The 14,305-nt window shown below is 53.4% G+C and overlaps 1 long non-coding RNA gene across 1 annotated transcript; it reads right to left on the reverse strand.

Annotated features, from left to right (window-relative positions):
- Window positions 1-3,093: 3,093 nt before the first annotated feature.
- LOC132421870 (uncharacterized) lies at window positions 3,094-6,777 on the reverse strand. The gene is made up of 3 exons (XR_009518784.1): window positions 6,627-6,777; window positions 5,027-5,203; window positions 3,094-3,339 (listed from the first exon to the last, which is right to left on the reverse strand). It is a non-coding gene; the product is annotated as an uncharacterized lncRNA (long non-coding RNA).
- Between the last annotated feature and the right edge of the window lie 7,528 nt (window positions 6,778-14,305).

Below are 14,305 nucleotides of genomic sequence, written 5' to 3' on the forward strand. Positions count from 1 at the left end.
TGTGGGCTGGCACGTGTGCCTGTGTGCGCTGCGCACGTGGGTTCGTGACCGTGTGTGCCCAGGTGGTACCTGCGAGCAGGATGCGGAGTTTGTGAGAGCAGATGAAGGCTGGGGGCCGGGACCACCATGAGCATTAGGTGGAGGGATAAGACTTCTTCCTAGCAGGGCCCACCTCATTCTGCCCTTTCTTCTTTCCCCTCTGACCCAGCAGGGAGCCCTCTCCCCCATCCGCTCTTTCCTGCCCTACCCTACCCCATGCCCTCAGACCTCTGGTTGAGCCTGGGTGGCTTCAGCAGAGATAGGAAACTGAGGTCTGCCTCTGTGCCTATTCGTGAACTTACCCAGTCCTCGTGCTTCATGGTGTTTAAAAGCCTTCCTTGGCACCCAGGCTGCCTGCCCTCTGGGGGCTCACAGTCTAACAAGGGAGGTAGGGTGTAAACAGGGAGCGAGGCAGGAGGGGAGAGGAGGGAGGGAAATGCCCGTGTCCATGCGGTGGTGGGTCTCGTGGGCAGAGACCCGGGACCCGTCGGGTTAGGATCTGTGCTGGAGAGCCCTGTGGTCTGGGGGCAGAGCCAGCATGCCCACCCTTCGCTTCCTTGGGTCCATTCCAGGAGATCTCAGCCTCCTTCCCTGCCCCCACTCCAGCCAACACCTCCCTGGATGGCCTGGAGTCCAGGAAGGGGGTGCTGGCTGGGGGCCTTCCCCACCTAAGAGAGTCCACTGGGCAGCCAGCTTTAGGGGCCCAGGGATCAGGTGGCTGCTGAGCCAGCCCCCAGCCGTGGCCACATGGGACCAGCTCTCCTGACCTCCCTGGCTGTTCTGTTCCCTGGGTCTCAGCCTCTTGGTCCTTCAGCTTCTTTCCAGAAAGGACAGCCTGTCCCTTCGTTGCCTCCTCCAGTCCCGGCCCCAGCCCCGGCCCAGGTGCCCAGCCAAGACTATGTCTCTTATCTTACTCAGCTCAGGCCAGGCCCTGCCCTTCCCACAGGCTTCTCTCCATTTTCGCATTCAGGGGCCAGCACAGCTGGCACTCTCATGGAGGATGGGGGAGGGGGCTGGGGGAGGGGCGCAGCCCACTGCAGAAATCCACGTGAAATCTTCAGGTGGAGAAACCAAGAGCTCCATCTGCATCCTCAGCGTCTTGCATCTGCAGGGGCCTGTAGGAGTGCCCTTGGGAGCAGTGTGGGTATCCTCAGACAGGAGCCCTTTGCAGCTTGGGTGGGGCTGGGCCTGGGGCTTCTTCAGTGCCAGGCATTGTGGAACCACTCCGGTAAAGAGGGGCATTAGGAGAGATGGAGAGGCCAGGCCCCTCATCCCTGGGGACTGGGGGACCAAACTGATGCTTCTGCACAAAGAAAGCTCCAAGTGTCAAAGCAATTCTTTGGCAAAGTAATCCTGGCTGGGGCACCAGGAGCCAGGACACAGGTGGGAGGGGAAGAGATTAGGGACTCATTTCATTCATTCACTCATTCATTCATTCATTCACTTATACATGCACTCCACAGCTATATACTGAGGGCTTCCTCTCTGCCAGGCACTGTGCTACATGCTAGGGACACCTTGGAACTCAGCTTGAGTTCAGTGTCTCCCTCCAAACCGCCCAGCCTCTCCTCCCATGTTCCCAGCTCAGCAAAGGCACCAACACCAGCCAAGCATGCAAGCAGGGCACTGGGGCCACCCCAAGTCCTCCCTCAGCCCCTGTACCTGGCCCATCACCCATCCTGTGGGTCCCATCTCCTTAGCAAGTTCGTACAGATCCATCTTCCTCCCACCCCACCGCCGGGGCCTGAGTGTCCCCCACTTGTCAAATTGTCTGTCTGTGACGGTGCTGGAGTCTCCTACCCTCCCAGCCTCCAGTCTTGTTATTAGTTCCCCTCCTCCTTGCAGACAGGGGATCTCCCTTAACTGGGAATCTGATCATTCACTCCTCTGTCTAAAACCCATCACTAACTCCCCGCTCATCTCAGGATAAAATCCAAATGCCTTATCGTGGCACTTAAAAAAGATGCACAAATTTATTAAAACTTGAAGATATCTAACAATTCATTGGATAAATTCTTATTAATTGTAGGAAACCTAGAAGATCCAGGAATTCAATTTCAAAGGATTTAGAAAGAATTCCTTCTAAAAGCTTTCACTATTACATTCTTTGTTAAACTGGGACTTGGATCCCTTTGGGCATCATTTCGCCCCTGAACCATTGCCTTGATAAATTAGTCAGCAGCAGCGCATGAAATGATGGCTAGATGAGAGACTCGTATTCTCTTACCCAAATGTAGCAAACAGCGCCATAGGTCCTACTTAATGGAATAGGAACTTCATGAACTTGAGGCTTCTGCCTCTGATTATGGCCTTATCTCTCCCTACTTGTGCCACTTGCACTTTACACTCAGCTTAGAGAATGATTTGTGATTCCTCGACACGTCATGCCTTGGTACCTAGCTACCCGCTGTTCTCTCTGCCCATGGGAAAAGCCCACTATGCTTCATGTCTACCCGTAAGCTCTGCCTCTTCTGGAAGCCTTCCCACTGCCCAAGACTGGTGGGGACTCTGGCCCTGGCTTCCCAGATGCCTTGTACACGTGTCCCCCCACTACTGCAGGTGTCACCTTGAGGGGTATGTCCCCATCAGACTGGAATGCCTGAGACCCCAGGGTAGTTTATTACCACAGTCTATAGAGGAGAGGAGGACCTGTGGACAAATACATACACTGTGGCATCCCAGGCACAAAGGACCATACTCTGTTTGGGGGCATCAGAGAAAACTTCCCAGAGAAGGGGATGCTGGGGTCAGTGCTTAAAAATCACGTAGGAGTTTGGCCCAGCAATGAAGTGGGAAGGGAATGCCAGGTGGAAGGAGTAAAAATCCTGTTGGATGGATGGGTGAAATGGAGTATTAGAAACTGGGAATGGCTAGAGTGTGTCTGTGTGTGTGTGTGTGTGTGTGTCTGTGTGTGTGTGTGCACGCATGTGTGTTTGAGTATGGCAGGCAGGTGGTGGCAGGTGACAGGGGATAAGTGTGTCTTTATCATCTGGTGGTAAGTGGAGTCACTGAACGCTTTTTTTTTTTAATTAATTAATTTATTTATTTGGCTGCTTTGGGTCTTCGTTGCTGCGCGCAAGCTTTCTCTAGTTGCGGTGAACGGGGGCTACTCTTCGTTGCGGTCTGCAGGCTTCACATTGCAGTGGCTTCTCTTGTTGCAGAGCACGGGGTCTAAGTGCACGGGCTTCAGTAGTTGTGGCTCGCAGGCTCTAGAGCGCAGGCTTAGTAGTTGTGGCGCAGGGGCTTAGCTGCTCCGCGGCATGTGGGATCTTCCTGGACCAGGGCTGGAACCCGTGTCACCTGCATTGGCAGGCGGATTCTTAACCACTGCACCACCAGGGAAGCCCCTCATTGAAAGCTTTTGCACAAAGGTGTGACAAGGATGTCGTTGGTCCCTGCCTCCCGAGAGGGCCCTGCCACTGGCTTGTTCTCAGGGCATAGAGAGAGGCTGCTGAGGAATGGTGGGTAGGGATGGACCCAGGTGCACAGGTTTTAGACTGAAGGGGCCAAGGATCCCCTTCAGGCTACCCTGGCCTGGCCCGGGAAACAGGCCTGGGCTTCTCGGAAATTCCAGAGCAGACCCTGATCGGTAGTGGGGATCTCTGGAGGGCTCTGGGGGAAGAGAGCTCTGCTTTCCTGAAGAGCAGTGAGGGAGATAGGCCAGGGCTCTGGTTATTTGAGGAGAGAGGCCTATTTGTGGCTGAAAGGCCTCCAGTGGTGGGGTGTCAGCTAGGAGCACCTCAGGCTCGTGGAGCTGAGTGCCAGAGCAGCGTGCAGCCCGAGCTCTGGCTGGCATCCTGCACAGACGAGGCACGGCCTCCACGTCAGATTGGGGGCCTGGGGCCTAAGTCATGGTGGTCACGGCCAGGGGCTGGTGCCTGGCCCCCGGGCTGCTGGGAGTCACAGAAACAGACCCCATCTCTGCTGCCCCCAGTGCTGGCATGCAGGGCAAATTACTTCTATGAGCCAGACAGAGTAAATAAGGGCGATGACATCCCTGCACTTGGAGCTTACATTCCAGGGGTAGAAGAAGCAGACAGATATAGAGTGGGGTCCAGGGAGTAGCTGGACGGGCCGGCCTCGCTGGGAGAGAAGGGGCCTGAGCCATCGGGAGCTCCCGCGCGCACGGCCTCTGCCCTGGTTCTCTGGAGCCTCCACCTCCCTCCCGGCAGAGGCCGAGGAAGGAAAGAGGTCTGGCAGCAGGAGGAGGCTGGGAGGGGGTGATCTGAGGGCAAATGGTCAACTCTGTGGGGCCTGTGTGATGTCGGAGGATTAAGTTTTCAGGGAGGAAGGCTGGGCCTTAGGCGTTCCTAGAAACAGCCCCATCCAGGGACTGGGAGACTGGGCTTAGAATCTCAGGCCTGCCCCCATTTGCCTAGCTCACCCTGAGTTCCTCAGTCTCCTAACCCCCCAAGCCCAAAGCCAGTTCTCAGGCCTTGTTTCTCCTTCCTTCTCCTAACTGTCCATGGCAGCAGGATGTTTTTCTAGGTGACAATCTAGATGACATTCTCAGTACCCCTCACCCCACTTCTGGGCAATTGGTTCTGCCTCCATATCCAGCCTTGGATCCGTTGGGTGACACTCCAACACATGCCTCCTCTTCCCTCCCCTCCATCTTGCATCCCACCCCTCATCCAGGGAGGTAGGTGGTCCCAGGGGCCCAGATTCATCCAGCCTCCCCTTACCCAGACAGCCCTGGTGGAAAGGCCCTCAGGGACGTCTGGAAAGCTCCTCACCAGAGGCCTGAACCTTGGACTGTGATTCAGAGCAGGCTGCCAGAAAACCTGGCGTACAGAGGAACCATGGGTCAGGACGGGGAGGGCTGCTTAGGAAGGGGCAGTCTCTAAGAAGGGCCTTTCCTTGATGATCTCAAGGGAGGGGACGGACATGGGCCCAGCTCACTGTCCCAAGAGGGACAGCAGCCTGGGTCGCCCTCCCTGGGCCTGGCCTGGCCGCCTGTCATGGGTGTGCAGGGGAGCGGGCTCACCCAGCGCCTCTGTCATGCACTTCTGCTCCTGTCTCCATTTCAATCCACTGCCCAAGGTGAGCACGATGCAGCCATTCAAAGCCGCATGTAAAAGTCTACTCAGTGATGCGCAGGAAAGTTCACAGTGCAGCGTTAGACGGAGACAGCAGGCCACACGGTGGTAGATACTGTGAGATCCTAGTTTTGTGAAATAAACAAAGAAGTACATAAATTGAAATCATATAAATGAAAACAGAAAAAATCTAAACAAAACTTTTAATCATGTAAATCGAAACAGAAAACATTGCAATCGTAAATCTAAATCTAGAAAATGCTCATGATTTTGTATTAGGTGAAAAAAAGCTTGTTACAAAATGGTAATACTCCATTTTGTAAAAAAAAGAATTGTAATCACGAAAATCTAAACATAGAAATAAACGTCAGCATGTGAATCTAAACATTTGTTCGGCCTCCATTCTGTGACAGGCACCTATCTGTTGAATGCTCACAACAACCCTTTGAAGTAGGTTCTGTTATTTTCATCTCCAGGTTAGACAGGAAGAAACTGAGGCACCAGGAGGCGAGAGGTAATTTATCCTGGGTCACAGCCCAGAGATGGCAGGAGTGCCATTGGAACCTACGCAACTTGGCTTGAAGAAAAGGTACTTGAAGAAACAATGTCAGGTATCTTCAGGGCTTTTTTGCAGGGCGGCTTCTTCTTTGTGCTTTTCTGTGTTTTCCAACTTTTCCCCAAAGAGCATGTTACTTTTGTATTCATTGTCTCTCCATTCCTTCTCCACCCCATGCAAAATAAATGGGAATTTTTAAAGTAACAAAACAACACAAAAATGTCCAGGAAGGTGCTCCTCCTGCAGCCCTGGGACTCAGTCCTGCCCAGGGGTGTCTGCTGGTGGGTGAGCTCAGTAGCCTGGGGCCCCAGGAGAGCCAGCGGGAGGGCTCAGCCCTCCCCTCTGCGCTGTGTGGTCCCCGAGGGTCCCAAAGGCCTTGGGCTGTGCCCCTGAGGAATCTCAGGTCTCTCCATGGAGGCCACCCAGCACTTGGGCTGGGGCCAGGCCATACCCTGGTTGGCCTTGAGAGGTGCTGGACATGCTGTGCTGTCCCTCCTGAGCCTTGGGCGGGGGTGGGGGGGGAGATGGGTGGGAGCCTAGGGCCAGCTGAGCAGTCTCCGTGGTTTCTTGGCCCTCACACCCGTGCCACATAGTCCCACCCCACATGGCTCCTCCACAAGAAGTAAGGTGCCCTTCTGCAGCATCCAGCTGCTACTGGGACCCTCTTAGCGACCAGGCCCTCACTACCTCTCCAGCAACGCAGGCCGTGTGGAACCCTCCACAGCCCAGAGCAAGGGCCGCAGAGCCAGAAACACTCAGTGTGAACCCTAACTCTGGCTCTTAGCTGTGTGGCCTTGGAACCTGAGTTCGCTGAGCTTCGGGTTCATGGTTCATCAAAAGGGCTGATGATGACGGGGAGGATGACGCAAGACAACATAGGTCACATGTCTGGAGCAGGGGAGGGGCTCCGTAAATAGGCTTCCCAGCACTGGCCTCCCCGTAAGTCCTTCTTGCTGCTCCCAGCTCTCCCTGCAGAGCCACACGGAACAGACCTGATACCTCCAAGATGTCTCTTCCCTGGCAGGTCTTCCCCAGCTCCCTTGGCAACACCAGCATAGCACGGTGCCAGGCAGGCTGCCACCTTGGTCTCTGCAGAGCACTGTCTCGAGTACCTGGCTCTGTGGGAATCCCTGGGAAGCCTGGCTGAACATACAGAGTCCTAGACTCCACCCATGCAGAGTCCAGGAACGAGTCCCAGAGTCCAAAGTTTTACAGTCTCTCCAGCGGTTCGATGGGAGCCAGTGGGCAATGTCCTGCCTTAAGTGTGTCAGCCAGGAGAGACCGGTGCTAGGCTGCTACCTGACCAGCTTGGGCCTGAGAGGCTGTCCTTCTGGCCGCTTCCCACCCTCCCCACTCAGTCCCCCCCATGGGGTGCGCTTGTGCCACAGACAGGCAGCATCCTTCCAGAGAAGAGTCCCACCATGCTCTGCTCTGAAACTGGACAGCAGCTCAGGCTGGAACCCCAGCCTGCCCAACTCCGACCCAGAATATTTGTCCAAAGAGAGGTCTGAGCGCCAGCGTCACTGGGCTCCCAGAATGAGCCCGATGAGCCTGATCTGTGGCTGCACTGACCTCCCCAGCAGGCTGGCAGGGCCGTAACCTTGTGCAAAGAGCACAGAACTCAGGCCACCAAAGACCCTGCCCTGAGAGGCCTTCCCTGGATTCCAGAACAAGCTTCAGAGGGAGGGGCCAGCTGTGGAACAGCCAGTGGGGGGGCTGCCCCTTGTCCTGGGACTGGGATCCAGAGGCCTGCAGAGAAGATGCTGGGCATCTCCAGCCCTGAGGCTGACCGTGTCCCAGGGAGAGTGTGGACAGCTGCAAGGCCCCGCGGGGTGGGGGTGAGGGGGGCGGGGCGCTGAGCCCCAGAAGGGCAGTGGTGTCTGTGACTCAGGGCAGGCACCCACTGTACCAGGCCCTTCAGTCCTCTCAGAATGTGGTCCCCTGGGCTGGAGGGGGCCTTAGGGAGATCCACAACCCCTTAATTCCTGGCCCCCTGAAACACTCCCTTGGAGAATGTGCTCACAGTCAAGGCAGTCCCTGTTCCAGCCAGCCAGCCCCGACTGTTAGAACATTCTTCCTTAGGCCAGTGTCAGGCCTGCATTCCTGGAACAATCACCTAGTGTGTCTCCTCTTTTAAGGAAAGCTCTTCACAGGTTAAGAGATAGTATCAAGTTCTCCCGGAGCTGCCTAAATAGTCATCAGTGCCTGAACCCCTGGGGGCAGATTTAACTCTTGGAACCTCAGTTTCCTCATCTGCAAAATGGAGACAACCATGGCTACTACTTATTGAACGCTTGCCCTGGCCTGACACTGTACTAAGCATGTCCCACGCCCCGAACAGCGGTGATTTAGTAAGAACTTTTCCTCACCCTTGGCCAGCCTCCCAGGCCGACCTCCGCGCTGGCTGGGAAGAGGTGTGGGCTCCCTCTGCTGGTCAGTAGGTGAATTGCAGACAGGAAAGGCGAGGACACGGTGGAATCATAGGCAGTCTTGGTGAGTGGGACCTCAGAGGTGGCCTGGCCCCGCCTGGTATCTTACAGATGAGGAAACTGGGGCCAGGGCTGACACCTCATTGAATGAAGTTTGCCTGCATGGCCTCTGGCTTGGGGAGCTACCCCGCCTGTCCCCCGCAGGGAAGCCGGGCAGTTCAGTCCTAATGGGCTCTCTGACTCCTCCACTGTCCCGCACCTTTTTATCCCATCCACCTCACTCGGTCTGGGGCTGCCCAGAGGAAGCGCAGGAACTTGTGTGGTGGGGAGGACACAGCTGGGCACAGACACAGGGCAGAGGCTGAGGCCCCAGTTATGCCCTTCCACCAGCAAGCTGCAGTTCCAGGGAAGGTCCTGAAGGGCAAGGCAGGGGTCAGGAGGGGTGGGTTGTGGTGTCCATCCAGAGAACACCATCCCTGGGGAGAATAGGGGCCCCAGAGGGCTGGGTCTCCCAGCCTGTGCCCCTCAGGGACACAAGTGGGAGCTTCAGGGACATCTATGTCCTGCCTGGATTCGCTTATCTACCTGTTAACAAAATTGGCAGGTGAGGCTCAAAGGGGCTTCCAGTTAGGCGCACTAGCAGACTTGGAAGATTCTGGAAACTTTGCCGCTTCTCCATGTTTGCCATTTATAATAGTGGCTTTCATTTATTGAACATCTCTTTGCCAGGAGCTGTGTGATGTGCTTTACGGGTATTATTATTTTTTCTTTCAATAATGCTACAGAGTAGGTATTATGAAGGCCATCTCACAATTGGGGAAACTGAGGCTTGGAGAGGTAAGGAAATGGTTATGTATCTGAAAGAGCTAGAATATGAATCCATGTCCTCTGATGTGAACGCCTTTCCACTAACCACACTGCCTCTAGTTTGTTCTCTCCTCCCTGTCCCTCGGTGGTTGGCTATAGCACCTCTAAAATGAGCAAGACCTTCCATCTCCACCTCCCTCCTCTCTCTTGCCCACTGTCCCTGGGCGAGTGCAGCCACTCCCGAGGCTTCAGCCATGGTCTAGGAGGTGCCTCCACTGATGGCTCAGGCCCAGTCTCTCGGCACCTCTGACCCAGCTCTGGCCATCTCTTGGTCGGCTTTGGCCAATGTCCCCCAAACATTTCGGGCTCACCATGCTGCAAACTGAGTCTGTTCCTCCTCATGCATGTGTCCTTATCTCAGTCTCTGGTCCCACCATCCACTCCCCACATCCAGTCACTGAGTCCTGGGTTTTTCTTGTTTAAAACTCCCAAATGCACTCACGGTTTTCCATCCCTGCTGCTACTGCCTTAATTCAGACAGTCCCCACACCCCTGCACCTCACCCCTTATTCCACCACAGCCTCCCAAACCTCCCACGTGTCTCCTCCCCAGGGATTCTCCCTTCTGCTGCTTCCCCACCTCTGCCCAACAGATCTTCATAAACTTCAGATCTACACACATCACTTCCCTGCTTATAAATCCTTCAGTTACTCCCATTGCTTTAAGGGGAAAAAAATATTTTTTAGCTTCGCCCATGGCTTTTGAGATCTGCTTTCTGCCTTCTCTCCCATTCACACCCGTCCCACCCTAAAGCCATCTGCACAGAAGTAGCTGGAAATCCAGACCTTGCTTCACCTTCTGTCACCCCATCTTTCTAGCCTGATTAATGCCTATTCCTTCTTCCCATCTCACCTCCAACATGCCCTCGTCCTGGAAGGCTCCCTGGATTCCCTTGCCTCTCAGCCGGTTCAGGGGTTGTGGTCTGAGAGGACGTGCCGCTTCTTATATCTCTGTCTGAAACCTCAGTCCAAGATATTGGTGAAGACCTTCATTTTCTCTTCTACTAGGCAAGGAAATACTCGAGGACAGGGTTCTTTGTCTTTTCCGTGTAATACCCACAACCAAGCCAGTGCCTGCCACCTAACAGAGGATCACTGAGTGAATGAATGAGTGAGTGAATGAATGAATGAAGGTAGACAGGAACCAGAAGTTAGGAAAGCAGAAGTGGCTGTGAGTGGAGGGAGTGCCCTGGATCCTGCTCTGAGGAAGGGGTCGGTGTCCCTTGGACACATATTTCTCCCAAGTCCAGCTGCATGTCAGGGGGCCTCCCCCTCTTCGCCACCTCTCCCTGACAGCTGGCACTGCCAGAATACTAGTTCTGTGACGGTAAGGGGGCTGGAGGATGACCTAGAGTTTAAACTGAGACCATCCTTCCCCTCCCGAGGGACCCTGCCAGCCTCCTCAAGGCTTTGGGGGCTGATGGGAGAGACGGAAGTATGAGGTGCTGGGATTGATCACCTGCCCCACCCAGCACTGATTATGCACCGACTGTGTGCAGGGCCCTGTGCTGAACCTCTGAGCTTGCACACATTCCAATGTGAGCATCCTTTGGTCTAGTTGCAGATGAGACTAGGGTGAGCACAAGCCGCAGGGGACAGGAATGAACTCTGGCCGAGTGCTGGAGGACAGATTCGGCAGGGTGAGGACGTCTGAAGCTGGGGCGTTCAGCCAGGAGGTGACACTTGTCCAGATCTTGAAGCAGAGAGAAAAGGCAAGGGCATTGCTAGAAGGGGGATAATCTGCATTGAGGCTGGAGGTCAGGACACACTGGCAAGTGTGCTCTAAGGACAAAGAACAGATGCTTCACCTGGGCCCAAGGTCTGGGGAGGGAGTGGTGGGAAATCGGTTTGGAAAGGGACACTGGAACCAGGTCCTGGAGGACTTTGCCCGGCTAAGGAGTTTGGACTTGAACAGTAAGTAAGGTCGAATGGTGAGACCCACAGGGCAGTGGGAAGGTTGGGCCTGGGGTGGTCTTTATCTTCGGGAGCAATGCCACTCAGGGTGGCCAGGGAGCCCCCAGCGCTTTCCCCAGCCTCGTCAGCCGAGGGGCCATTTTCTCCGAGGCCAGCAGGGGGCAGGACAGACCCACGATGTTTCCTTAGCCCAGGTCTGGGGTGGGGTGGCCCTTCTGGAAGTGGGGAGGAACACCAGGCCCAGAGGAAACAGGCCGGCTGCTTACAGCTCCGTGTGTGTGTGTGTGTGTGTGTGTGTGTGTGTGTGTGTGTGTGTGTGTGTGTGTTGGGGTAGGGGTGGAGGCAGGCCGGCTCCATTCCTTAAAAAGCCAGCGTGTGGCCATTGAAGCTGCCAGGTCAGGTGACCTGATGGGACAGCCCTGGGTTGGGCACCCACCCTTCTAGGGCATACGCCCCACCCGAGTCCAGCTCTCCAGCTGTGCCCCCTGCTTTTGGTATCCCCAGCCCCTCCACCAAATGAGGGAGCCCCAGCATCAGGAAGCATCTGAACTGGATGCCTGAGGGCACCCCAGCTCCTTTAGAATCAAACCAAATCCAGGAAAGCAGCTAGGGAGAAGGAAGTCCCATTCCCCTACTCACTCCCTTCCCCAAAGTGGAGGAAGGAAGGTTGTCGGGACAAGCAGAAGTCATTCACATGCGCATTTGACAAAGATTTTACTCGGTGGCTTCTGTGCTAGAGAGAGGGACACAACGATGGGAGGGCAGCATCCTGGCCCAGACCCCCCAGTGCACAGGGCCAAAAACTCCCACGACTTAGCTGGTAAGGGTTGAGGGGCTATGAACAAGTGCCCGGAAACCCTGAGGAGGAGAGGATGCTTCTGCTCATTGAGGGCTGCAGAAGTTTTGACAAAGGAGGTGATACTGAAGCTTGGCCCTGAAACATGAATAAGATTTTGCCAGATGGAGAAAAAGGAAAGGCATCCTGGATGGGGACACGAGCAGAGCGAAGGCACAGAGGTAAGGTTGTGTTCAGAGAACACTGATGAACAGATACGGTTATATATGATCTTCACCCCCCAGCTTTATGGAGCTATAACTGACATGTAACACTGTGTAAATTTAATATGTACAGCATAATAAATTGATATATGTATATATTGCAAAGTGATTACCAAAAAAAGGTAGTTAACTATATGCTTTTTATGTGGCAATCATCGTGCTGTAACATTTATTTATATTATGTTTCTAATTCTCACATCAACCCTCAAGGTGCCATGATCTCCACTTTATGGATAAAGAGACAGATGGTCAGGGAAGCAAAGTGACAGCCCTGGAAAGAAACTTAGGAGCTGACATCCCAGTCAAGGGCCATGTGACCCTACTCTGCCTCCATAGCACTGGCGTTAAGGTGGGGATGGGTGGGCTGGAGGGATATCACAAAGACCACAAAAGTCCTCTTCCACCAGAGGACCCCACCCTTGGCCCCAGCATCTCTGGCTAGGCTGTGACATCTTTCGGTCAAAAACCTGTTCTCAAACAGCCATCTATTTGCCGGTCTTTTCACTTTTTCTTTTCCTTTCAGAAAAGTTCTTGTGCAAATTCTGTTCTTGTGGGTCAGAGATTTTGTCAGGCCTGGGTCAGACAGAAAGACAAGGAGGAACCCTGGGGTGTAGGGAGAGGAGGAGGGGCTGGACCAGACCCCAGGGTAAGTCCGCCTGCCCCGCCAACGCTTGTGCTGGTATCTAAGGGCTGGCTTCTCTCCCTAGGCTCCCTTTGTCTCCCCTGCCTGAGTGGGATGGAGGTGCTGAGAGAGCAGACCTCCCTCCACGGACCTCCTCTTGCAGATGAGAGAGAGGCCTGCTCCTACAGGGCTTCCCTCCTCTGCAATGGACTGTCCAAGCCTCCCCTCTAGGCCTTGGGACAGCCATCCTCACATCCTCCAATGGCCCCTTCTTAGAAATCACCCAGTGATTCTAAACTGGGGGCTGTCATCTTTTCCTTGCCAAGGGCCCCTTAAAAAATCAATTTATATACATATATTGAATCATTATGTTGTATACCCGAAACTAATATGTTATATATCAATTATACTTAATAAAAAAATCATAAAAATCTGGATAAATAATATAAGATCAGAGGAAGGCATATGAAAATTAAAAGCAGGGACTTCCCTGGTGACACAGTGGTTGGGAATCTGCCTGCCAATGCAGGGGACATGGGTTTGAGCCCTGGTCTGGGAAGATCCCACATGCTGCAGAGAAACTAAGTCCGTGCGCCACAACTACTGAGCCTGCGTTCCAGAGCCTGCGCTCCACAACTACTGAAGCCCGCGCGCCTAGAGCCCATGCTCCGCAACAAGAGAAGCCACCGCAATGAGAAGCCCGCGCACCACAACGTAGAGTAGCCCCCAGTCGCCACAACTAGAGAAAGCCCGCACACGGCAACAAAGACCCAACACAGCCAAAAATAAAAGCTTACTTTTTTTCATTTAATGTCATATCTTGGGCATCCTTTTCACGTTGACACCTGTAGATCTACCCATTCTTTGTATTGACTGCAAAGTCCATTGTAAAGACTCGAGTAACCAGTTCCTTTTTTTGCTGGACATGTAAGCTGCTTCCAGTTTTTACTATTACAGACAGTGCTGAGATGAACAACTATATTTGCAGATTGTCAGCTGATTAAAATTTGAATATATGTTACCAAATTGCCTTCCAGAAACACTATAACAATTTACAGTTCCACCAGTAGTGTATGCGAATGTCCATATTCTTGCATCTACACTAATATGAGTATTATCAAACTTTTAAATCTTTGCCAATGTGATAGGTGAAAAGTGATATGTCATTAAAATTTTTTAAGTGTCTTGAAGAGTGAGGTTGAGCATATTTTCCTATATTTGTTGACTATTTTACTTTCTTCTCTTTTTGTGAATCCCATGTTACTGGCCTTTGACCCTTTTGAGGGAGGGCTATGCATCTTTTTCTCATTGATTTGTAGGAGCTTTTTGTATATTAAGGAAATAAGCATCTAAGATCCATTTTATTATCCGCTATACACTCCACATTTGGAAAAAATTTGTTATATAGAGATTGTTAAGTTATTACTTCTTTCTCCATTTTCTCAATCTGGTTCTGGTACCCGGACCCTCAGAATGCTTATCAGCACGAGATGGTCTGCATTGAGCTGATATAATTCCAGCCGAAAGCAAAGCCTTAGACTTTTTGTTGATCCCAGAAGCCTCCCTGTGGCTAAATGTAGGCTGTCTGTTGGCTTTCTGAAATACTTGAGGAGCCCTAGGGTCTGGGGCCCTTGCGTGGGAGCCACAGCCACAGCTTTGGCCCCTTGGGCGTGGCTCCCTTGAGCAGCAGTGTCGTCTGCACCTGTGCTCATCCCTCGGTGCAGCTGTGGATTCCTATGTTCTGGTGAGTGGGCTGAGTGTTTGCATATTTCTCCTTTGTT

This window comes from Delphinus delphis, chromosome 1 (assembly GCF_949987515.2).
Source record: "Delphinus delphis chromosome 1, mDelDel1.2, whole genome shotgun sequence".
Lineage (NCBI taxonomy): Eukaryota > Metazoa > Chordata > Mammalia > Artiodactyla > Delphinidae > Delphinus > Delphinus delphis.